Source organism: Rattus rattus, chromosome 2, assembly GCF_011064425.1.
Source record: "Rattus rattus isolate New Zealand chromosome 2, Rrattus_CSIRO_v1, whole genome shotgun sequence".
NCBI classification, from domain to species: Eukaryota; Metazoa; Chordata; class Mammalia; order Rodentia; family Muridae; genus Rattus; species Rattus rattus.
In genome coordinates, this window is record NC_046155.1 from 7,044,123 (window position 1) to 7,056,215 (window position 12,093).

At 49.6% G+C, this 12,093-nt stretch overlaps 1 non-coding gene across 1 annotated transcript; it reads right to left on the reverse strand.

Moving 5' to 3' along the window:
- Nucleotides 1–7,772: 7,772 nt before the first annotated feature.
- LOC116894880 lies at nucleotides 7,773–7,880 on the reverse strand. The gene has a single exon (XR_004387091.1). It is a non-coding gene; the product is annotated as a U6 spliceosomal RNA (small nuclear RNA).
- Nucleotides 7,881–12,093: the final 4,213 nt, after the last annotated feature.

The following is a 12,093-nucleotide window of genomic DNA, read 5'->3' on the forward strand; positions in this document are numbered from 1 at the left end:
ATCTCTGAACCCCATGGGCTCAAACGTGCGGTACCTATGACCCATGAGGGTTGAGCATGGAGTCCACCGTGCTGTGGACCCAAATTTCCCATTCACAATCTCTTTAGCATTTCCATCCGGACCACTCTATGTCCTCTAAGTGGGCTTTTGTGGACAGTTGGGCTTTAAAGACTTTATGGAATTTCTTGCCCTGAGAGGTATAGTAGTAACTTCTTTATGTTTTTGAGATGGGGTCTCATGAAGCCCAGACTGGCCTGGAACTCATGATGTAGCTGAAGATGAGTTTAAGTTCTGATCCTCCTGACTATGCTTCCCGAGGGCTGGGAGTCCAGGCTACCAAGGCCGGTTTCTACAGTGCTGTGGATCAACTCAATGTCTCACGAGTACCACTAGGCAAGCACTCTACACACTGAGTGTCCTCTCTAGCCTTCTCTGCTAGATTCTGTGTCATCCTTTGGTGGATTTCTGACATGGGTACGTTGCTCACTTGAGTACTAAGGTGAGCAGACTATGGAGACCTGGCACCTCACTTGTCTGAGTCTCTAGGTACCTTTTACCCTCGGCCTCACCATAGCTAGGTTCCAAGAGCCTCACTTTCTGAGGTTCGCTGTCCTGTGTCCTTCTGTCTGAGGGTCTTCGTGCTCCACCCCAGTCCTCTCTGTACAGGTACAGCTAGCATCCACTCCAGATGTCTGTGTGCTGTGTGTGGATTCTCGGAGACGGGAGCGCCTGTCACACATCTCCACAAGTGTACTTGCTCCATCGGAGGCTGGGTTCAGTCCTGCCCCTTTGCCTATAGAGCTGGAAGTATGGTGACTGTGCCTTCCTTTGGGCTAAACAGAGTTCATGCTCATGTTCCCAGCTAGCAGCACCCTGCAAGTTCTTCCTGGGAACCCTTGCTTTTTCTGGGTGTCTGGCAGCCCGCCCCTCATTCCTCTAAACTGCTAGGTAGAAAAGACTTCAAGAATCACCCCCACAACTCCCCCGCCCCATTTTCCAGGGCCTCAGCCAACCCTCCCCTTCACCCAGGAGCTACGCGCCAACCCAAGAGTGCTGGCTGATGCTGACACGCACCCCCCACTCCAAGGCTCCAGTCTTCCTCTTCATCATCGCCTGAGGTTTGGACAGCTTGTCCTCCTTCACCAGGGTCTTTGGCAGCCTAACACCCCACTGCCTGTCTCTCACGTAGGCCCACATCCCAAGGCAAGGGCCCCCAGCAGCCGTTCCAAGATCCACTGCATCTTTGGATGTACACTGCCCATTCATCACTAGCAGGCGTCACGGCCCATGTGAATCCATATCCCTCCTGGTCCCAGTCTCTATTCATGCATGGCGCCAGGCTGGCTGCTTCACCTTCTGCGCATCAGAGTTCCTGCTGTGGATATCTGAGGACTCCCACAATCTAACAGCGTGTGGACGATGCGAACCCCACTGATGCAAGAATCTGAGTATCTGACACCCCCCCATAATTGAATTCTATAGTGCTGTGCCTGACACATACCAGCATATAGGTCACACGACCTTTGACTGTGTCAAGAACTGGGGTACTATCCCTGGTAACCTCTATCTTCGCGAATGAGTTGCGTAGACCTGTGGATCTGAGTACTGGGGTACACTCTCCCCTATCCCAGCAGGATTTGGAGGGTGACATGTGTTTACCACTACCTCTTCCTAGACCTCACATAGGCCCACATTCCACGTCGGAGCTCCCGGGTGGCCAGTTCCAAGCTGCAGTGCATCTTTGGATGTCCTAACCCATTCAGGGGTGTCTGGGCCCAGTGAACCCATTCATCCCTGTCTCAGGGCCTCTGTGCTCTATTCATGCACAGCTCTGGGCAGCCTGCACCCCGTCCACCCCCATCTCACAGACAGTCCGTGCATTGTCGCCCCTCTTCCAGGAACAGCTGCCGGGCAGCCAGCAGGCACATTCCGGGGTTTGGCCCGAAGCCAATGCAAACCCTAGCTTTGCTGGCGCTAGCAGCAAGTGGGGCGCAGAATAACCAAGGGGGAGGAGGGCAGGCACGGAGGGAGAGTGGAGACCCTCAGTTTGGGAGCATGTGATCAAAGGCTTCCCTAGACACATACTGCCCTCCACCCAAGGGAACATTGGGGAGCCAAAGCCAGCTTGGGACAGAGGCCTGTCCTGAACTGGTTGCCAGCGGGAGCAGCTGTATGCACAGGGTGGGAGGAAGAGCAGAGCCCTCCACCACAGCCGCTATTTCCTGACCAGGCTCCCTCAGCTGCCCACCCACAGACATCCCACTGGCAGACTCATCAGCATCAGTCTGGGCAAGGTCCCAGGCTCAGGGATGGGGAGGTGGGCAGAGGTGAGCATGGGGTCTCATCTCTATTGCTGTAGACCCTAGCCCCTCACCAACCTGAATGGGGACTCCCAGTCATGGGAGGACCACTGGAAAGTGGATATCTGGATCCTGAGCCCGCTCAGTCTGTTTACAAGATGGCTACCGCTCATCTTATTTCCAGGCCGGTGAAGGCCAGAGAGGAAGTGATTTCTTGGGGGTCACATGGATGTTGCTTGGCAGTCCAGAAGCCCCTGTGAATAAAGGCCTGGCCTACTTTCCAGGGTCCTTGGTAGACGAACTCTCCAAGTCTGTGTGAGCCACCCGTGTTTTCTGGGCATTGTGGGTCATCTTTGTTCTCTGAGTGTGAGAATATCTGGGTTTGCTGTGTGTAGACGGCTATCCATGCTCTCCAAATGTGAGAGCACATGTCTGGCTATCTGGATAGCTGTTTGATTAGTGTGTCTGGGTCAGGGAGACTATGAGGGCCAGACCTTTGGGTCCACTCTTACAGGCCCCAATATGGAGTGTCTTGCCTTCCTGCTCTGCTAGGCTGACCTGACTTGTTCTCTGTAGCTCTGGACAGCCTGTATTCTGGTCCTGGTGTAGGATACCCTCTTTCTCATCCTGTTGGTCATTCAGGATCTTAGCTCCCTGCTGTCCCTTGCTGTCTCCCTGTCCCAAGGTGCCCCTTAGACCCAGACAACTGGCTCCTGAATCTATCTGGATTTTTGTCAGGATAGACAAGAAGCCCCATCAAACAAGTCAGGTTCTTTTGTTGGTGGCTAAGGTTTTCCTAAACTTATACAATGGGATTTTGATAGACAAGGTATTGTGAGGAGTACTTGGGCTATGTAGTGCTGGGTGGAACCCTCTTCTGGGGGACCCTGCTGTACAGAGACTCTTCTATGTGGACACTCTGCTGTTCAGGGACTCTGTTGGGGGAGAGGGTGCTGTTGTACAGAGACCCTGCTCTAGGAGGACCCTTCTGTGTGTGGCAACCTGGAGTGTAAAGACCCTGCTCTGGGGAGAATCCTGTGTAGGTCCCCACTCTGGTGAACCATGCTACATAAGCACTCTGCTCTAGGGGGAACCTGTGTACAGAAAGCTTGCTGTGTGGGGACCCTGCTGTGTGGGGATTCTACTCTAGGGGATCCTTCTGTGTGGGGACTCTTCTCTAAGGGGATACTTGGTGTGTGCAGTCCCTGCTTTGCAGGGAACTATAGTATAAAGTCCTCTGGAGAGAGAATTACAGAGATTCCCAAGTATCCAAGGCAGTAGCTTCCAGGATCAAAAGAGGGAAGGGACCCAGATAACTATGGTCTACAGTCTTGCTTCGAGGACACGGGTTTCCCCAAACTCCCAGGGGAGCCTGACTCACACATGTTGGAGCCTGGAGGTGGTTGGAGATGCTCCCTATAGGTGACTGAGTGCTTATCCTAGAACTGGTATGAGGATGGTTCGGTATCTGGCCTTTATGGCTTGTCTCGTCCCTCTGTCCCTCTAGAGTCAATCCAAAGGCACATACTGGATCTAAAAGGATCCATGATCCAACATGCACCCAGAGGTCGGGCACAGCGGGGCACCAGGCAGATTCAGGCACCAGGCGAGGCTGAACCAGCCAGACTCCCAGCTCCCCCTGCTGTCTGCAGGCTGCTTGGCCTGACCTCCCGCTCCTTCCCGACCCCTGCTCTCTCCTGGGCCTCCTCCTCTTTGGCTTTGCAGCCCAGACCAGAAGGCTGGCAGGCGTTTGGGCGCCCCCTTCTGTACACATGCCTCTTGCAGGGTCCTAACAAGCGCTGCAACCTGACCCTCCTTCTCACAGAGGGGCTGTCCTAAGCCCCTGGATATTCAGATTTCTGGCTTTCTGAGCAAAAATCCGTGAGAGGGGAAAGTTTGAGCCACGCCGGCCGGCCCCCAGACTCTTCCAAACAAACTCCAGGTGAGCAGGGAAGTCACTGGGACCCCAGGACATCTTGGAAGAGACTTTAGCATCTCAGTTAAACCTTCCTCAGTCTTCAACCCAGGGTCAGGCCAAGGCCAAGGCAGGCCTCAGTGTTGAGGTATCAGAGGCCACTGCCGAGAAGGAATGAGCAACACCTCAGAGCAAGATGCCTTTACATATTCCAGATCAGAAAAGCAGGAGTGCTGGAATCCGGGGAGGGGACCGCCTAGTGTACTGTAGAGGACATCAAGCCTTTAGGGGGAGGGCGAGAGACCCTCTGCCATGACAGTCTTGCCATCAGGGAAAGCAGAGCACCATGCTGTCTGTTGTTGGAGGGCTGGAGGCTCACACATCAGATAGAGGAAGTTGGCAGAAACAGCCAGAAACAGGTGTGGTCCGGAGCTCGTGGAAGGCCAGGCAGGTGCTGGCTGAGCGAGGAGGCCTCACTGACCTGCAGCAAGGAAGACAAAGAGCACAGACATTAGGCCCCGAGGGAGCCAGGCAAGCAAGAGGCCTTGACCACATGACGAGGCATCTGCCATCTAGCCGCTGAACCCTCCAGGAAGTGCAGCCAGCTCCCTTACATTCAAGGACATGTGCACGTACAAAAGCTACAGCTATGCAAATTCACAAGTACAGCCATGCATGGACATACACACTCTCTCCAGATGATAAAGCAATCATGCGGATTTTTTTTTTTTTTTTTTTTTTTTTTTTTTAACCTCAGCAGTGGTGCATCAAGGCCATGAGCCTGCCGCAGCATGAACATATCTCGGTTTCACAGCTCACCAGCTCCCAGGTACCTTGCCCCGCCTGGCAGGATTCTGGTAAAATTGTCATCTTATTGGCATGCCAGAGACCCTGCGGGTAGACCCTGGCAGATGAGGGTGTGCACCGGCACAGCAGGGCTGTCAACCTCTTAAAGTAGTGCTTGACTAGAGCCCAGGCTTTCCTTAACCCTGCCTCACTCCTGTCCACAGCCATAGCCTTTGCTCCATACAAGACACGTGGCCTCTGACAATGGCCAGCACCTGGTCCAAAATCAAACACAGCCTAGTGCAGAAGCACCGGGAAGAAGCCCATGCCCTCTAGCGCCCTCTAGATGTCCCCCTTCTGACACCACAGTGTGCCCAAAATGTGTGGAGGGTAAGTGCCTTTCCGTGCCCACCTTTCGGTGCCAAGGTGCTCTATGCCTCTGCCTCTGATGTCTCTGCAGGACTAGGGTCTTCATGTATGGAGGAACGGAAAGCCTGAAGCTTGCTACCTCTCCTGTTAATCCTGTCTGCCTGAGCCGAGCCTCCATCAGCCTCCCCCTCCTCGACTGCCTTCTCTAGAAGCCCCACTGAGACTCCCAAGCTTGAGAAACAGCCTCAAGGGTCTAGCAGGCCTACCAGATGCTCCAGGTCTTCCTCAGGATGGTGTTCGGGGGTGTGTTATGGCAAGCAACGGGGTCAGCCTTGGGCCTGTGCCTCCCAGCTAGGTAGGGTCTCAGAGCCCCTTTAGTTTTCCAGTCACTGAGTTGGTATCTTGGTCACAGAAATGTTTAGGCTTGTGAGGCCTGTGAATTTGGTACTAGGAGCCTCCTCTCCTTAACTTTGCCTGCCAGCTCCTGGGGGCCTGTAGATACTCGTTAGACTTCTCTATACCTGTTGTTGAATTTGGGGTTCTGGGTCACCCTGAGATATTTGTGCATCCATGTGCATATATGTTTTGGTGTGTGGTGGAGTGCATTTGTGCAGATGCATTTGCAGGCATGTATGTATGTGTTTGCACATACTTGGGGTACATGTACTATATGGGCCATGTGTATACACATGTGTGCCCAGATCCAAAGGGGGAACATGTATGAGTGTTCCAGTATTCATGTGTTCCAGTATATATGTGTATGTGAGTACATGTGTGTGTGTCTGCATGTGTATATTTGGGTCAGTGTGTGCAGGTACATGTACGTTTGCAAGTACTTGTGTATATATGGGTGCATCTGTGAATAGTATTATGTGTATGCAAGTACATGTGTCTGTGAGAGCATATGTATATACTCAGGTGTACACAAATGAATAAATATTTTTTTAAGAAGAAGAATCAAAGGGGCAAACTGCTGTTGTCTCCTGAACCTTGCAAACACATTTGCAGCCTGCTGACCAGAGCTAAGCTCTTGGCCATAGTCACCTGCAGAGGGCGAGGGTGGGCTGGAGGCTGCAAGCAGTTGATTCTTCCAGAATGTACATCACACTGACATCCTGCTATGAAGGAAAAAGGAATCCTGGGGTCCGGGTCTAGTATGGGGTAGGGGCAGCTGTGACTGAATGGGCACATTCAGCAGTTGGTATGCGTACATTTCCTACTTTGTCACAGCTCAATAAAGTGGGGGAAATCCCATAAGCAGTGAAGAAGGCCATGCAGAGTAGAGCGGCGGTGCACTGTGTCTGCCACATGCCAAAAGACTCTGGAAAACATTCAGGAATGGCAGGTAACTAAATCAAAAGAGGGAAAATGACCCAAACAGGCACCTCCCAGCACAGTGCATTCAAGTATTTGGCAGGGTAAAGTGGGCATTTCTGGGGATAAAACCGAAGGACTCACATGTGCTTGAACACTGAGGTCTCCAGGCCTCTGTTTACTTTTTATGTTAAGACAGGATCCCACTATGTTACCCAAGCTGGTCTTGAACTTGAGATTCTCCTACCTCTGCCTTCCATACAGCTGGCATGAGAGGCCTAGCTGCTCACTGGAATTGTAATAAGCATTTGGCAAGGTGCTCATTTGAGACAAAGGAAGTTCAATTTACAGCAAGAATAAGCAAGCGTCTGGTTAGTGGCAGTGACTCTAAAGCCCATCTTGTCAGGAATGGGGAGGCCATGATCTGATCAGAAGTGACCTCGAAGCTCAGCTCCCTAGGCATGGCTGTGTGGCTATGGTCACTGTGGAGTGTGCTGGCTCCTACCACTTAGGAGACAATGTGGAGGCGTGAGAATTGTCATTCGTGTCCTTAAAGTGTGTGTGTGTGTGAGAGAGTGTGTGTGTGTTCATGTGTGTGTGTTCGTGTGTGTGTGTGCGTGCGTGTGCTTTGCATTAACTATTATTTTCAGTGCTGCAGACGCTAATAGCTGTTAGCATTGTTCTGAATATCTCAATATAGTGAATGAATATATGAATGAATGAATGAATGAATGAATGAATAAAAGCATGTTTATTTCCTTGTTTATTGAGACAGGGTTTCTTTGTGTTGCAGCCCTGGCTGTTCTGGAACTCATTTTTTTAGACTAAGCTGGTCTTGAACTCACAGAGATCTGCTTGCCTTTGCCTCCAGAGCACTGGGCTTAAAGACATGCACCATGCCCAGCTGAACATAATTATTTTTTAAATTCTTTTTTTTTTCCTTTGGCAGTCAATTCTTTTTTTTTTTTTTTTTTTTTTTTTTTTTTTTGGTTTTTTTTTTTGGAGCTGGGGACCCGAACCCAGGGCCTTCGCTTCCTAGGTGGCGCTCTACCACTGAGCTAAATCCCCAGCCCGGCAGTCAATTCTTTAAAAATATGGGATGCTTCATACATTTGTGTTGTTATCTTCACACAGGGGCCATGTTGATCTTTTCTGTATAGTTTCAATTTTAGTATTTGTGCTACCAAAATGAGCATCCTTAAGATGGTAAAGATGTGCGTTATTTCATCTGGGTTTGGGGAGCTCTGCACACAAATAAGCCCACAGGGCCAAGAGCAAGAGAGCTTCTAGGGTCTTCCCAGTCGAATCTCAGGATAACACAATGCCCAGGAGGTGTAACATTAATTGTATGTGTGAACATGTTTACATATAGGCATGTTTGCATATGCATAAGCTTACGAATGTAGTATATATGTATGTGAGTTCATGAGCTTACGTGTGTATAGTGTCTATATGTGGTATGAGTACATGTGTGCACGAGCGTATTTGTCTGTGAGTGCATGTGTGTGCATAAGCTCATGTATGTGTGGTGTTTATGTGTATGAGTACATGTGTGTTCATGTATGAGTACATGTGTGTGTGATGTACATGTGAGTACATGCATGCATGTATTGATGTTTGTGTATCTATGTGTGTGTTCATGCATTAGCATGAGCCTTCATGTCACTCCTAACATCATGAAGTGTGGACTGCAGTCCTATGTCTACTAGGCTTTACAGGAAACTATTAACCTTTGCCCATCAACTCAACCCTTGTGAGTTCCAACAGACCTGGGGTGAGGCCCCAGTTCCACATTCTCCCCAGCTATTTCCTGTCAGTCATTCTGAGTGGTAGGAGGTGAAAACTAGTAGCTTCTATTTTAATTTCTGCAATTCTCAGTGTGCTGAGTATCTGCTGCAATCTGGGTGAAAAATATCCTTCACATGCTCAGTTGTTTGAACACTTGGTCCCCGGGTGTTGTCGTTGTCTGGGAGGCTAGGGAACTTCTGGGAGGTGGGATGTAATCCGAAGCTGATCACTGGAATAGGGAGCTGTTCTGTAACCTTTCCTGGGGAGATAGGAAGAAATGTCTACTCATCCCAAGTGCATCAATGACAACCTCACCAAAATCAGTGAGATTGGGGTACAACTTATGGGAGAAGAGGGAGGATGTTTAAAGGAGCATGGATACCTTAAAGTCAACTGCAGCACTGAAAAGCCCACCCCAGCATCAGTGAGCATCCTGGAGCTCCCTGCACAACTGGTAGGCAGTTCCACTGAGGAGTCTTTTCTCCGGCAGTTACTACTGTTTATAGAAGATGGGGAGGGGTCTTCTGAGTCTTAAGTTTCGTAGTCTTCCAGAACCTTGTAAGTTTCCTTTACTTCTTGATCTTAAGGAGACTCTCAAGGAGGGAATGTTTCAATTAGAAAGAAATTGCTTAAAAGGAGCCTTGAGGGTTAGAACCAGCCTAGGATTGCCAGTGGCTTTGCTTTGCTTCCTGGTTGGTGAAGATGCGAACAAGCTGCACACCCCCACTGTCCCCACCATGTCACCATGTCACCATGTCACCATGACTTCCCCACCATGGTAGACTGAATTCCCTCAGTCTCTGAGCCAAAATGACTTGGCCTTGTTGACATCACTCCTTCTTTGGTATTTGGTAAAGCAACAAGAAAAGCAACTGGTAACGTGTCTCTGCCCATACTGCTGTGTTGCCACAGCGTCTGCGCTTAGATGCTGCACTAAAAGCCCACTCCAGCATCAGTGAGCATCCTGGAGCTCCCTGCACAACTGGTAGGGATGCAGGTCCATGATGCTGGTAAACTTGCTTAGATTTTCAGTCTGATGTTTTGAGTTCTTTGGTTCCTTCTTAAAATTTGAGAGCCCACAACCCATTGTCACAACTCCATCACTGGATAACTGACTTGCAAGTATTTCCTTTAAATACTTGGATTGTCTGTTGCTATTTTTTTCTTAAAAAGATTTTCTTTACATTTTATTTGTTTTCTTATTTTGTAGAGGTCTGAACTCCTGCTGTGGCACACATGCGGGGGGGGGGGCAGAGAACAAAGTGTAGGAGTTCTCTCCTCCCACGTGTGAACTCAGATTATCAGGGTTAGCGGTCAGCACCTTTTCCTGCTGAGTCATCTCCCTGGTGCCAAAGGATGCTTTATCACTGCGCACCATGGCCTAATGTGAATCGTCTTTAGAAAGAGGATGCAAAAATATATTGCATTTTAGAAGAAAATAGTCGCTTGCTCAAGACTTTGTTTTAAAGGGGGGAAACTTAGAGGCATAGCAAGCATTTTAAACCAAAATAACTTTTTTGAACTTGTTGAAAGAAGAACATACTCCCTGGGTGAATTAATGTCATTAAGTGAGTCACCTGGACCACACAGAGCAAACCGAGAAACACTGATCTAAGCCGCTCCCAACAGCTCTTTAACACACTGTCGTATGTTTTAATTATGTCTTCCTCCTCCTTTCTCCTCCTTGTTCTCTACTCTTCCCTTTCCTCTTCTTCCTCCCCCTCTTAGGCTTTCTTTTCTCTCCAAACTCCTCTTTAAAGACAGACAGACAGACAGACAGACAGACACACACACACACACAAGCTGGGATCAGGTGGGCCATGCGCTCTCTGATGGAGACTCAACCTGGGGACTCAGCAGGTTTATTTTACACGTCAGGAGGAGAGATTATGTATTCTCACTTGAGGTCTTTTTTTTTTTTTTTTCATTTCTTTTCTTTTTTTCCGGAGCTGGGGACCGAACCCAGGCCTTGCGCTTGCTAGGCAAGCGCTCTACCACTGAGCTAAATCCCCAACCCTCTCACTTGAGGTCTTGTAGGGAAGCCAGGAAGCTGTCTCAGGTTGCAGTCATCTGGAAGGAAGAGGACGGAAGCATCAGTTGCTAGCTTTTGCATATACGGGTCAATCCTTACACAGTGGTCAATCCCTTGAACACATTGGTACTTTAACCAGAGGAAGGCTTTGCCGATTCTGAGCCTGACCTGTATAGGATAGGTTTTGTAGACCTCAGAGCCTCACGGGGAGGAAGAAGTGAGTTTGAGGCCTGGGGCCCTGGTCAATAAAACACAGTCACTCAGGACTTCATCCACTCCTTACACAGCCATTTGAGGCTACCTCAGCTCTCCATGCCCATACGACTGTCTCCTCTTTCCCTCCTTATCCTCCTGTCCACTTCCCCTTCCTCCTCCTCTCCTCCCACTCCTTCTCCTCAGGGCCAGGGATTGGAGACTGGGTCTAGGATATGCTAGGCAAGTGCTCTCTTGAGCAGCACACTTGAGCATCTTTCCATTTTCTTGGCAGTGCCTTTGGAAGAGCAAACACGTTCAAGGTCAAAGTTAAACACAACAGCATTCTCATCTGCCACCTGTGTTTGCAATGCCGAGACCTCTGAATTACAGTTAAAAGATCACCTTGAGCCTCAAAAGAGACTGCGCTTTTACACTGTGCTGAGACTGTGACACCACCCTTGTGTCTGTCATGGATTTCCCATTACATCTGACTGCCCTTCCCTGATAGGCACAGGGAGCCGAGTGCCACAGCTTCCTAGTAAATGCACTTCACTTGAAAAGCAGGTGGCAGGACCCCACTGAGGTCCTTTTGGAGTTTCTTGGCTCTTTAGATTCCACACACAGTTTGGAATCCTGATGGCATCGTGATGGACTTGTATTAAAGAAATCTCTAGAGGAATTCAGAGATGGTTGGTATTGGAACAGCCTCGAGTCTCCCGACTGCTGAGCACGGAGGTCAGCGATTCATTAAGCATTTGTTCTCCTCCTTGGCTCTCCTTCCTCCTAGCTTCTTCCTTACCTCTCTCAGGAGCAGCAGGCATGCATGGGGCCGAGGCGCTGTTGCTCAGACCTGGAAGCTGAGTCTCATGTCCCAGGGAAGGGGAGCACTGCAGAGGGAGCTGCGTTACCAATGGGGTGGCATCCCCCAGCAAGCCCAGACTTAGGACACTTCAGTCTCATGTGGAGCAGACCTCACTTTCCCAGAACTGGCTGAGGATCGTATCGACCCTCCTGGAAAGTTTACCTCTGCCCTCTCCGTTTTTTTTTTTTTTTTGCATTCTTTAAAAGATTTGCTTTATTTCTGTGGTGTGTGTGTGTGTGTGTGTGTGTGTGTGTGTGTGTGTGTGTGTGTGTTGGTGTACCCACCAGAGAAGACTTCTCAGATATGGGCTCAAACCAACAAAGAGTCTTCCTTAGCCAGTGACGACATCAGGTGTTCAAGATCCCAGTGTAGCCCGAAGTCTTTCTCAGGGTGAGCTTTTAAAGCCTAAAACCATTTCTCACACTGACATACTTCAGCTAACAAAACAGCTAGCTAGAAGCAGAACTGCAGAAGCTGAAAAGCAGGACTAGTACATTTAGAGACTCTCCCAGAACTATAAACTTTGATGGAC